This window comes from Artemia franciscana, chromosome 2 (genome assembly GCF_032884065.1).
Source record: "Artemia franciscana chromosome 2, ASM3288406v1, whole genome shotgun sequence".
Classification (NCBI taxonomy): domain Eukaryota; kingdom Metazoa; phylum Arthropoda; class Branchiopoda; order Anostraca; family Artemiidae; genus Artemia; species Artemia franciscana.
This window is the reverse complement of record NC_088864.1, coordinates 64,547,604-64,561,705: the sequence shown is the minus strand read 5'-3', so window position 1 is coordinate 64,561,705 and position 14,102 is coordinate 64,547,604. Positions and strand designations below refer to the sequence as shown.

The 14,102-nt window shown below is 34.1% G+C and overlaps 1 protein-coding gene and 1 long non-coding RNA gene across 4 annotated transcripts in view; one reads left to right on the top strand and one right to left on the bottom strand.

Annotated features, from left to right (window-relative positions):
- Positions 1 to 8,619, bottom strand: part of LOC136043944 (uncharacterized) — a 101,412-nt gene extending 92,793 nt beyond the window's left edge. The window contains exon 1 of one of the 2 annotated variants that reach the window (XM_065729013.1): positions 8,479 to 8,619. The gene's annotated coding sequence lies outside the window, so the exon portion shown is untranslated. The remainder of the gene's footprint in view (positions 1 to 8,478) is intronic. The other variant, XM_065729015.1, reaches the window with a different exon arrangement.
- The window catches only part of LOC136043947 (uncharacterized), a 101,862-nt gene that overhangs the window by 18,164 nt on the left and 69,596 nt on the right, over positions 1 to 14,102 (top strand). The window lies entirely within an intron of this gene.

Here is a 14,102-nt window from a genome sequence, read left to right as displayed (position 1 = left end):
TGGGGGTTCTTAAGGAGGGTATGGCTCCCCTCATATTTGAAACAATTTCTGCCCATTTTAAGTTATAATTTTGCTGTTTACGTTCATTTTAAAAACTTCTTTTTTATTTCCTAAGGAAAATCCTATTTTCAATTTAAATATAAGACAGGACTGTTTTCCAAAACTTTGATCTTTTCAAAAATAATGTTTTCTCAAAACAATTATTTTTCAAAAGTTCTATTTGAAGTACAAGCTTAGATAATAAGCTTAGCTAAGCGAAGACAAAGATAAGCAAACGTAGAATTCTTGGGCTGAAATAGATTCATAAATTCTATGAATATGCTTTTCTACCAGACTTTTTCAATGCTTACCTAAGATAAAAGTAAACAGAAGCAGCAATAAAACGCTTTTTCTTAAGTTTTTTGCTAGTGTCTGAGGCACTCAAAAGAAGGTACCCCAGGAGGCTATTTTAGTTGTTATAAAAATGTATATCAAACGGTTCGTGGTAACGAACTGTAAGATAGGAGCGACCCGGCTCAATACTAACCGAAACTATAAAAAATGGAATTTTGATACAAACAGATGCATCCAAAGAAAATGTTTTTATGATGATTTTAAATATATAAGTTTTATCAAGTTTAGTCTTACCCATCAAAAGTTACAGGCCTGAAAAAATTTGTCCTATATTCAAAAAGAGAGTGAAACACCCCTTAAACGTCACAAAATCTTAATGAAAATCACACCATTCGATTCAGCGTATCAGAGAACCCTACTGTAGAGGTTTCAAGTTCCTATCTGCAAAACTGTGGAATTTTGTATTTTTTGCCAGAAGAAAGATCACGGATGCGTGTTTATTTGTTTGTTGTTTTTTTTTGTTTTTTTTTGCAGGGGTTATTGTATCGACACAGTGGTCCTAGAAGGCTGTGAGAGGGCTCATTGTAACGGAAAATCTCCCTCGCTAATTATTTCCCCAAAATAACCGGAAACCAAAATAACCAAAAAAATTCTGAGATAGCCATGTTATTCAACATAGTCGAAAAACTTTATAACTATGTCTTCGGGACGACTTACTCCCCCACAGTCCCTATGGGAGGGGCTGTAGGTTACAAACTTCGACCAGTGCTGACATATACTAATGGTTATTGGGAAGCGTACAGACGTTTTCAGGAGGATATTTTGGTTGGGGGAGGGATTGAGAAGAGGGGATTCTATTGGGGGAGCTTTCCATTGAGGAATTTCTCATGGGGGAAGAAAATTTGCATGAAGGGAGCGCAGGATTTTCTAACAATATTCAAAAAACAATGAACAAATAAATATGAAAAGATTTTTCAACTGAAAGTAAGGAGCAGCATTAAAACTTAAAACGAACAGAAATTATTACGCATATGAGGAGTTCACCTCCTCCTAATACCTCGCTCTTTACGCTAAAGTATTTTTCGTAATTTCAACTATTTATTCTACGGCCTTTGTGATTCAGGAGTCATTCTTAAGGAATTGGGACAAAATTTAAGCTTTAGTGTAAAGAGCGAGGTACTGACGAGGGTGCGAATCCCCTCATATACCTAATAAAAACATACGAATATAGAAGTTCGTTACGTAAGCTAATTCGTAAGTTACGTATATCTTTTACTAATAAAACGTTCGTAAAAAATCAAAAGTTCTAGTTGCCTTTTTAAGTAACCAACAAATTGAAGGGCAACTAGGCCTCCTCCCCCGCTCTTTTTTGCTCAAAATCATTCTATCAAAACTATGAGAAAGCTATTAAGCCAAAAAATAAATATGCAAACTTCATTTTAATTATTCATCTGTGGAGAGCCAAAATCCAAACATACATTAATTCAAAAACATTCGGAAATTAAATTGAAAAAACAGTTTTTTTTTTAACGGAAAGTAAGGAGCGACATTAAAACTTAAAATGAACAGAAATTACTTCGTATATGAAAGGGGCTGTTTCCTCCTCAATGTTCCACTCTTTACGCTAAAGTTTTTACTGTTTTAAAAAGTAGAGTTGAGAGAAAGAGTCAAACTTTAGCGTAAAGAGCGTGGCATTGAGGAGGAAACAGACCCTTTCATAAACGAAGTAATTTCTGTTTGTTTCAAGTTTTAACGCGGCTCCTTACTTTCGGTTAAAAAAGCTTGTTTTTTTTATTTACTCATGATAAAACATAGAAAAACTTGTTTGTTTATTTAATTTAGGTGAAAACGAAGAGAATTTGGAATAATTCTCTTAACTCTACAATGCTGTAAAAATTCTTGTTGATTAATAAGGTTGGCGTGTTTTTAGACAAATCAAAATAATTAACAACAGACTTGGTCAAATGCTCCCCGTAAGCTAGACGTAAATAATTTCTGAGACCACACTGGCTACTCGTGATAAAATCATGTTATCCTTTCGCCGCTACTCAGAAAGGGTCATCCCATTTGAGTTTTATATTTTATTCTAAGGTTTAAAGTATAACAGTTTAAAATAGCGATGAAACCTTTTAATCGACAGTGAACAGATATAAAAATTTTAACTGGATATTTCGAACAAATATACAGTGTTCATCATCAGCAGTAAAACTAAAAGACGTCAATAAAAACAAACAAAATTTATACCCAATAAACTAATTACATATAATATATTGCTCTTATTTTTTCCAATGCAACAGCGGAGGCAAATCTCTTTGACCTTTTCAGTTCCGGTTCATTAGATTTATCTGACATATCAGGTGGACAGAGTTATCTGCGTTTTAGGGTTTTTTTTGTTTTTTTTTTATCAGTTTAATTCTGCACTCCGGACGGTCAAGTTGATGTCTTGACCGAAATATTTGCATAATTTTTCAGTTTTTTCACTGGCTGTTTATTGTCCTTATTTTCTTCCTTTCTTCGCGATTTTATGTTTTATCATGAGTAAATAAAAAAACAAGCTTTTTTAACTGAAAGTAAGGAGCGACATTAAAACTTAAAACGAACAGAAATTACTCCATATATAAAAGGGGCTGTTCCCTCCTGAACGCCCCGCTCTTTACGCTAAGGTTTTACTCTTTCTCTCAACTCTATTTTCTAAAACAGTATAAAACTATAGCGCAAAGAGCGGGGTGTTGAGAAGGGAACAGCCCCTCTCATATACGGAGTAATTTCTTTTCGTTTTAAGTTTTAATGTCGCTCCTTACTTTCAGTTAAACAAAAACTAGTTTGTTTCATTTATTTTCTGAACATTTTTGAGTTAATGTATGTTTTGATTTCGGCTCTCCGAAGATGAATAATTTAAATTAAATTTGCATTTTTTTTTTGGGGGGGGGGAATGGCTTTCTCATAGTTTTGATCGAACGACTTTGAGGGTAAAAGAGTGGGGAGGAGGCCTAGTTGCCCTCCTATTTTTCGATTACTTAAAAAGGCAACTAGAACTTTAAGTTTTTTACGAACGTTTTTACTAGTAAAAGATATACGAAACTTACAAATTAGATTACGTGACGAACTTCTATATTCGTATGTTTCCATTACGTATATGAGGGGTTTCGCCCACTCGTCAGTACTTCACTTTTCACACTAAAGCTTAAATTTTGTCCTAATTCCTTAAAAATGACCCCTGAATCACAAAGGCCGTATCCCCCGTGTAAAATTCCTCCATGCAAAGTTCTCCCCACATAACCCCCTCTTCTCAACCCTTCCCCCACACCAAAAAATCTCCCTGAAAACGTCTGAACACTTCCGATTAATCATTACTATATGTACACACTGGTCAAAATTTGTAACTTGCATCCACTCCTATGGGGACTGTGGGGGAGTAAGTCGTCCCCAAAGACATAGTTATAAGGCTTTATGACTATGCTGAATAAAATGGCTATCTGGTGACTTTGGGAAAAAATGAGCGTGGGGGGGCCTAGGTGCCCTCCAATTTCTTTTGTCACTTAAAAAGGGCACTTAAAATCAGCATTAAAATGCAATTCCTTTGGTGTTACTATTGGTATCAAAATTCCGTTATTTAAAGTTTTGGTTACTATTGAGCCGGGTCGTTCCTTACTACAGTTCGCTACCACGAACTGTTTGATTAGCCAGTGTGGTCTCAGAAATTATTTGTTACGGTAACAAAGGACATTAAGGGTATTAAAGTGAAACTTTTAGAGAACGTTTAGAGGGAGTTTCAATTGAGCGATCCTATTCATGAAGGTTTTCAAAGAGATACAAGACAAATCCTAGGCAGCGCCGCTCTATAATAGATAGCAATATCATTGAAACTTTTTACCAAACTAATTGTGTCCGAAATTAAATGTTCTAGTGCCCTTTTAAGAGTCAAAAGTGATTAGAGGTAAGGCATGCTTCCTACCAAGCCCATTCATTTCCCATACACATCCAATCCAAATTTTCGAATGTGGTGGGTCCGTCTGTTTTATGAATAAACCAAATGGTACAGGTTGCCAATAAGACACCTTAGCAATAGATCGAGAACGATTCGAGGTATCAAGTGTAAACTTTCAGGACTACAACTATTACAAATTCTGCTCTTACAATTTAAACAAATAAAAAGAGCGTAAGTGTGTCGAGATTGTCAAAGAGCATATATAGGATTTTTTGGGAATGGTACTAAGTTTTACTTTTCAGTTCAACTTGAGGAGGTATAAGATTAAATTAAGCATATTATTTCTGTCAGTACTGAAAATTGATGAAAAAGACTCTTCAAAATACAAATAGCAAGCCAAATTATAGATTCTTATAGAAAAAACCGAAATGATATTAGATCATTTTCATGAAAAAGACCATGTCAATAAAAAACAAACCTATCCCACAATTAAGTTTTTTCAAAGAAAACTAAAGAGCTCCATTAAATCAAAAAAGAGCAGGAATAAACTCAAATAATCTCCCAAGCGTAAAACTATTACAAATCACCATTAATAGGTAAATGAAACGCAAAACAAACATAATTTACAATAAATAACCGAGTAAAACTAAAAACGAGCGAAAACTAACATGAGTGGGGCTGATAACCCCCCTGTCTTCAAAAGACAAGAATGTAATTTGTACTTTTCTGAAAAAAAGAGAAATGACCATGGATCGTCAGTTTAATATGCATATACCGATATTTATTCCTTAAAGTCTTGCTAATTTTTCATTTATTGAAGTAAAAAAAGTTAACACATTTAAGATGTATTTTTAACTCGTGAGTTGTTTTTACTCTTTTACTCGTTTTAGCATTTATTTTTTAATCTATATCAATACAGAACTTACAAGTACAGGACTTATTTCTGTTTGTCTTAATATGGCTCTCTACTTTTTTTGCATAACTTCATTTTTGAGAAACAAATATTTTTAAGGATTTCGGTTCGTTTTCTATTATTTGAATCTTACACTTAGTTAGTATAATGAATAATTTTTCATAGTGAGGCCTTTTGTGTAGGCAGGATGCAGAGAATATCTTTTTCTGTTTATATCAACATCCTCCTCGATATTCCTTGAAAGTTTCAAACTAATATCTTTAGCCATTTTGACAACCTGAATGTAAATAGTGCCCTATGATTTTATTCAACATCAGTGGCAGTTCTGTCCTCTCTTGTGCCAATGGTGATGGGGTACCCCTATCTTGATTACCCCCCCATGGGTCTCAATTTTTGGGGAAAATTAAAAAAGAAAATACATTTATTAACAAAATTCATGGAAAGGTGATGAAGATATGTGGAAAACGGAAATTCCAATTTGCTTATATTTATATATAAATTATGAAAATTGCAAAAGCATTATAACTGTTAAATTATTTCTTTGAAATTTCGCGCCCCTAAAATTTTTACGCCTGATACAAGTGACCCCTCTGACGCTTCCCTAAAACCGCCTCTATTCAATATTCCCCTCAACATTCCGTGAAAGTTTTATCTAATATCCTTAACCGTTCCTGAGATATTACATATAATCTCTTTTGACAACCTGTACGCAAAAAGGGCCTTTTGATTCACGAGGTGTGTTTTTAATTAAGGTCCGTTTGACCACAAGTACATAACGAATGATTGTATTTAAAAAAGTAAATTTATTTTGAAAAAGTGTATATTTTACTCTATTTAAAAGCACAGCGGGCAAGTTTTTGTAACATTTATCATACCTCTCAACTAATTTTAAAGTAACTTATGTATAAAAACTTGCCGCCTGTTCCGCTAACCAGGAAACCACTTCCGTTTTTAAGTCGTCACCATCAATGTAACGTTGCCACTGAGGTGTTACTTGAGGAGGTGAAACGGATGCGATCGCTCGGCGCGAGATCAGGACTGTATTGTGGGTGATCTAAAACTTCCCAGCCAAAACTTTCCGACAAATTAGGACCCGAACTGCAGTGCGACGTCTTGCATTGTCATGAAGAAGGACAATTTCCTTTGTCAGCATGCCAATTTTTTTTTCTTTTTTGTCTTTTTTTTACCACTCTATGAAGTTTTCTGAGGATTAAGCAGTATGGTTCTGCATTGATAGTGGTTCCTCCGTTGCATGAAGTTGACCAACATGCATTTTCTCTATCACCGACGCCATGATTTTGGGCTAGGACAGAGGATGTCCGGCCTTCAAATTTTCAGGGGATTTTGTTTGTTTCCATTCCATGTTATGTTGCCTCGATTTGGGCGTGATATGCGAAACGCATGTTTCGTATCGAGTTCAACCGGTTGCCACCTCAGTGGTAACCGTTGAGAAGATAACGATGACATAAAAGCAGCAGTGAACGTTTGATTATTGGAGCTGTCGGCAAGTTCTTATAAAGACTACTTTAAAATTAGTTGAGAGGGATGATAAGTGTTTCAAAAATCTTGGTAACTATGTAGAAAAATAGAGTAATGTTTGCACTTTCTGAAAATAAATTTACTTTTTTGAAATAATCTTTCGTTGTGTACTTATGCTCAAACGGACCTTAATTAAAAAAAGCACCTCATAGTTCAACATTCCCTTAGAATTTGAACCTAACTTCTTAAGCCAGTGGTTTCCAACCTTTTTGTACCGAAGCCCCCCTTATGAAAAACATGGTGCGCCCCCCTGTAAAAATAAATTGTTGTGTCTTGTTAATTTATCTAAAAATCAAATTTCATAAATGCTCAATATTATGATTTGTTTGATGGGCTATAAAATAATATACAATATTATGTAAGAATATAATATATTTATTATAAGAAATATAATAATAAAACAAAGAAAGAATATATAATCAATACTACTACAACATAAAAATTTAACGCGACGGTTTAGCTTGTTTTTCAGCACAAATTTTCTCAAACCGTGGTATCATTGAAGAAATCGCGGTTCTCAGTTCCTTTTGAATCATTAAGCAAGATCGATACTTTGTTTTTAAGACAGCTACTGTAGACAAACCAGTTTCATATAGGTAAGATGTTACAAATGGCACTAAAATTTCTAAATCGTCCTTTACTCGTAGCCAAAACGTGTGGATTACGTATATTGCTGATTCATTTTCTTTAACACCTATTCGACTTTTTTGGTTTGTAATCTAAAATGATATTTTGGAAACACCTGCATGCCCCCCTTGCAACAGTCTCGCACTCCCCTGAGAGGGGGGGACAGGTTGGAAACCACTGCCTTAAGCCGTTCCTGATCTTATCCCGAAGACCTATTTTCCATCAAAAACTGTAGGTTTAACAATTGCAAATTTAAAATTATTTACAGCCCTCACCCCAGAGCCTGTGGAGGTCATGAATACCCGGAAGCCTATTTATTGGGTCTTTCGAATATTTTAACCAATTAGCTATCTGAAAATGTTGTTTGGAAGTCTTTTGATGCTAGGGTGAAAAATAAGTAGCGAAAACGGGAAAGGGAGGGGGCTGGTTGCCTTTCAATCACTTTTGACTCTTAAGAATGACATTGGACTTTTCAGTTACCAATCAAATGAGCCATTCCAAAGTGGATGATGGTCTCTATGATCAACCTTCTCATTTAAAGTAGCTCTGGTGAAAAAGAAATTAACACATTCAGGGCTTTTGGTCGTGGGTATTAGCCTACAATAGGGATTATTGAGAAGGAAACATGTTAAGAAAACAATTCTTACTTCATAATATTCAGAGATTAAGTAACACATTTTATAGTGATTCTCCTGTAATTTACCCCAAACTACTCCCCATTCCTAATGTGCATATATACATAGTCCAAACCATATATTTTCCATGTATTTTGCCGTGCTTCACTCTTGTTTCAACTAGATACCCGTAAATTCAATCAACCTTGACTAAAACAATAAATAGGCTGCAAAAGCAAATGAAAAATATACAATTTGGGCTATATACTTGCACTTTAAAGGGTGGAGCGGGTTGTTTGTAAAGTATAGCGGAAGCGCCCTCAAAATGTGGTAACCGTAATTTTTCTCTATATTATGAATTAAGAAGGGTTTTCTTAACATGTTTCCTTTTCAGTAGCCCCCATTTTTTGAATAATACCCCTTTGACTAGAAATTGCTCAGAGACCCCCCTCTTATCAATGAACACTGTCCACCGCCCATTATCATGTGGCTAAGTTATCTATAGTAATCATGGGAAGTCTTACCTTATTAATAGGATACTTCAAAAAGTTTGAAATGAATTAGAGCCCTGAACAATATTTTAAGTCCGACCTGTATAAGTTTTTGCATTCAACTGAGTGGATTACAAAGAAGGTGGTGATAAAAAGTTTCCCCATTAGAGAAGAATGACGCACGTTTCAAATCTGGTTTTTCTCTGAATCCGTAACACTAAAGACGCTTCGGCATCTTGAGAGACATTTGCCGTCAGAACTTTTTTTTTTTCTTTTCTTTTGCCGACTGGTTTCCAAGGATACTTTTTGGTTGAAATTTAGTTTGCAAACGATTCAAATATTAGCAGTAATTACTAACGAAATTTGATCAAACAGTCCATTTCTGTAGGCTTAAATGACTTTTTTTTTCTATTAAATTTTTGGTAACTATTGTAGCGGTTCTTCCCCTCAGAAGGACGCATCGTAACATACGAAAACAGAGGAAAAATCTAAAATACTTGCTTATACCATTCCTAAAAGTGTTTCAGTTTAAACCCTCTCCACTGATGGTCAAATACACAGGCCAATTTACACATTCCCTAGGAAATTTCCATACGTGCCACTTTTCTTCAAATGCATTTATTGGCAAAGAAGTAACATTGGCGAAATCATTCGACAAGAAAATCCTTGGAGAACATCTAATCAGGGGTATGTATTAGAATAATAGTGGGGTGGGGGGGTAAATTAGAGTGGAACGCTTTTCGGAAGGATGTAGGCGTTTCAGAATTAATTGTTTTTTGGAATTTATAGCGTTTCATTCCGAAAGTCCAACCATTGAACTATTACTCGATCTTGGAATCAACAGGCTTTAATTTGGTAATAAAACATTTTGTTCAACTTGAAAAAGGTTTCATTTCCAGATTGTAGACACGATGTATTTCTAGTTTTTATCACAAATTATTGCAAAAAACAAAGACACAAATTGCCTAGTCAGCACTTCAAAATGTGTTGATCATTTGGCCCAACAATACCCGAAACTGTAAAAGCTAGATTTTGTTAACAATTGATACACCGAAAGAACTGGCTTTTTAGGCTAATTCCTAATGTACAAAGTTCATTAACTTTGACGATACCCAATAAAGGCTATGACCCTCAAAAAACTTACCTGATTTTCGGAAAATGAGTAAAACACCCCGGAAAAGTCTATCAATCTTAACTAAAATATCAGCATCAGACTCAACATTTCAGAGAACCCTACTGTAGAGGTCTCAAGGACCTTTTTGCAAAAATGTGGAATTTTCATTTTTTGGTGGAAGGAATATCACGGATGTGTGTTTATTTTTTTCCCAAGAGTTGATCATATTAAACCAATGGCCCAAGAAGATCGGGAAATAGCTTATCAGAGCGGAATCAAAATTCGAGTACCCTTTTAATTATTAAAAATATTAGAGGGCATCTATCCCCCTCCTTCACCCACTTTTTACCCAAAGACATTCGATTAAAATTTTAAGATAGCCAGTGAATTCCGCACAGTCGAAAGGTCTAATAACTATGCTTTCGGTGATGACATGTCTCTCCATAGTCCCAGGAGAAAGGCCTGTAAGTTAAATAATTTGCCCATGTTGTAAACATATAGTATATGTTATTGGGAAATATGCGGGACTTTTTTGTGTTAATTTTTTGAGGTAAGGTCATTATTTTCCAAGGGGCAATTTTCAGTGGGGAGGGGGAATTTTCGGATGGGAATTATCTGGGAGAAATAGAACACGGAGGGGAGGGAAGAGGATTTTTTGTAACGATTTGAAAAATAATTAGAAAAAAAAATTATTTTAAAAGTAAGGAGTAATATTGAAATTTAAAACAAACGGAAATTATTCTTTGTGTTAGGGGAGGTGCCATGTCCCTTACCCTTGCTCTTTACTCTACAGTTTGACATTTTGTCCTGTTTTCTTATAAAAGACTACTCAAATAGAAGGCCCCTTGATTTCGAACGAGAAGAATGTTTATAGAGCTTTTAAGACTTTAGCGTAACAAAAGAGAGTTTGCGGCGTGGCAACTCCTCTAATATACAGAATAATTTCTGCTCGGTTTAGATTTAAATGTTGCTCCTTACATTCCGTTAAAAAAATTTCATTTAATATTTTCAAATCTCGTTGCTGCTCTGAAAGGAATTAATACCTATCTCTAATGAGAATTAATCTTACTGTCCTTTATTTATTGGCTGAACGTATTTTTTGTTTGCATAATTCAGTTTTTAAATGAATAGGCTTTAGTCTTGGGATAGGATATTTCCTATTATTAGAAACAATTGTATTTCCGATGTGCTTTCGATTTTTGTTTGTTCTTATTTCCTTTGGAAGGATTTGATTTTGTTTTAAATCCTTTTTGGTCCTTCAGAAAGTTGCTAAAGCTTTCTTTCGATTTACGATAAAATGAACCCTGTTTCACGACTTCACATTCCATATGAAGCGACCAGGAGGGAAGAAACCATAAATTGGAGGCGCATTTAGTGTTTAGGGGGGGGGTAGGGAACCAAGAATTTCTAATCTTCGACCTGCATCCAAGCCCACGTGAAGCTTACAAACTTAGAAGCTTAGACAGAAAACACTATGCATACCCTGATTATCAAATTGGTACATTTGCAATATGCCAGAAATCGTTAGGGATATCGAGCTAAAGCCTAGGGAATTGTGAGTACCTGCAATTAGACCCTGAGCTGGGAGACAGGTGATAGAAAGGGACTGAAAACTGTTTTTTCTTCCAATCACCTTGATATTTTTGCAAAATAGGCCATAAAAGACCAAGTTAATATTCATAGTTAAGTAGTAAAATAATTCAAAAGACACTGTATGAATAAATTTTATCAAAATAATACATCTGCAATATCTTGAGGAGATCCTGGGGGATTGAGTTGAAACTTAGAATAACTGGAATTCATTTTTGTGCTTGTGGCAGGGATAAACGATTTCCCAAATATGTGTCTTCGGTCTGCCTAAAAGTTTCTGCGTTATGAGTCCCTGTTGATTTTTTTTTTTTTTTACGCTGAAGTAGTAGATTAAATAAAAACATCGTTTTTTACCAACGATGAAAAATAGCATGTCCACAATATTTCAGAAACAGCATCGAATTAAAACTTTAAGGAATTGTTAGATGTGTGAGAAGAGCAGGGCATGCCAATTTTTATAGTTGGGGTAGGGGATGAGAGGGCTAAAATTTTAGTCCCTTATATATATGAGGATGCAGTTCTTTTGTCGAAAACAGCAATTTATTACAAGATTATTTCGTTGTTAGTAACAAAAAGCACTAGATATTCCAACTTTCTTTTAAATTAGCCCTTATCCGACTCTCTTTGATGTTCCAGGGTCATATAGTGTAACTTATTTTCAAATTAGTCCTTAATCAACTCTCTATGAGAGTTCGCTATTCCATGGCTCTACTAGCAATGAAAAAAAAATGTGACATATCAGATAAGTATCAGGTAATACTGGTATACCAAACAAAGTCTAAACCTTTCTTTCAGCTTTCCACTGATTCAAGTCAATAAATACAACTTCAAATTGGGATAAAATCCTTTATTTAGTAAATTTCACAAAAATACTAGATATTTCGAAATATCTAGTGACCGAAATATCTAGTATTTTGTCATATTTATCTCTGTTTATTAAAAGATTTTTATCCCTATTTGAACTTTTATTTATTTTCATAGAAAGGCAGTGTGGTCTTCAAAATTATCTAATGATTCAAATGCTTGTTCATAGCAAATAAACTGATGACTATAGGATTATGATGATTTGTAAGTTTTTAAATTATTAATTAACACATCACCTTTTCTAAAAAAATATTTAAATTAATTCCGACCATGATTGGTAAGAATTAATCTGTGAAAAAATTTAACTTCTACAAAATTTTTTACTGGAGTTTAAACAACTTGATAAAAAATCCAATTTTTTGTTGAAACGATGATTTGTATTTATAATCCAACAAATTGTTGAAATTATTAAGATTTAAATACTTTTCAGCAGAAAAAATGTAATTCTCAACTTTAATAAGTTTTATTAACCAAAATGGTTTGGATTTAAATGGTAGATTGACATTTCTTGAATATAATTTTAAATTTGATTATGGTGCCATTTAAATTTAAGTATATGCACAAAACTGCTTATATACAGACATAAGTTTATGTACAAACATTTTTAAGCTTATAGTTAATATTTTGTATAAATAGGAAAATATCATAGGGATTTTTTAATCTCGTATGGCATACGGAATAACTTTAGTAGTAAAAGAGAAACAATCTAAATATATCTATCTAAATAAACAATCTAAATATAAAAATCTAAACGGAGAAACCGTTTCTAAATATAATGAAGACAAAAATATGAAATTTTGATATCATACTCCAAAAGACCATTACTAAGGTAGGATTATTTATGGGCTTGGATACCAACGATTCCGCTAAACTTGACGATGAGTGCAAAAGTCTATATCTGCGCGGTAGAAGGACCGATCCTGGTTTATGTCCGAACTTGGTTATTTAGGACAGTTCCTGGCTGTTATTTCGACCCGTAGGGGTGAGAAAGATGTAATCCGAGAGGTTTTGGAAATGTTAATCCGTGTAATTTTTCTGATTGTCAAGGGTATAATATATGGCTTAAATCACTTTGTGTTAATCAGGGTTGCTACCGTTAATGAATCATCCAAATATGTTGATTTTGTAGGTAATTCATTTAAAAAAATTGAAATTTCAATTGGTGTTTGTAAATCCAATATTTCTGTTTCTATACAAGTTAGAAATTCAAGGAGGATTAGGGAATTCTAGTAAGGCCCTAAGTGTTCAATCCCAACGATTTTAACCTATTAAAATTCCAATTTTTTGTTGAATTACAAACCATTTTTCTTACAGTGTATTAGGTGCTTCTCATTTTTCAAAAATAACACTAAAAAGTGGACTTCCAAATATAAACCAAAAGACGCGAGAAATTCTTCTGGAATAAATTAGAATACTGTTGAAACCACCATTTTCCAAAACCTTGAAACCTCAGGACTCAACCCCTTTATTGAAATTACCAAATATTTTTTTTTATAGAAATTATGAATATTTGAAATTCTCTATTGAACTTTTGCATCCTTCAACATATAATAAAAGTTTCAAATTCTTGATTTTAGTGTCTTTTAGGACAGGACTTAATAATATGAATTTTTCCGTAGCACTTGGCTTAATTTTTGTTGTTGTAGAACAAGTTTGCTCAAGTTTCTAATTTTTGATTAATTTTTGGCGCCTCATTTTACAGCTCGATGAAAGTAACGTTTCATTCAGACAAACAATTAACAAGACCACAATTGGGAGAGATTACGTCGGATAAGATATCCTTGTAACACGGGTAACAATCAATAATATGCTACATTAATGTTTTACATAATGTTTCAAACATGGGCAAATGAAAATTGCAAAAGGTACGTTTTGCAACGTAGCACTTGCTTTGGGCCAGTATTTGAATTCCTACTTGACAAGCGGCACTCTTACTGGAAATTAGCATTGCTTAACAGGATTTTCCTATATTGAGACGAATTCTATCAAAATATCTTAGCCTACGTTAAGCGTAGGGGAAGTGTGCCACATTTTGAGCAAAATGCTCTATGTGTGGCAGAAAGAGGTACGGTTGGATAGGAGAGTGTGC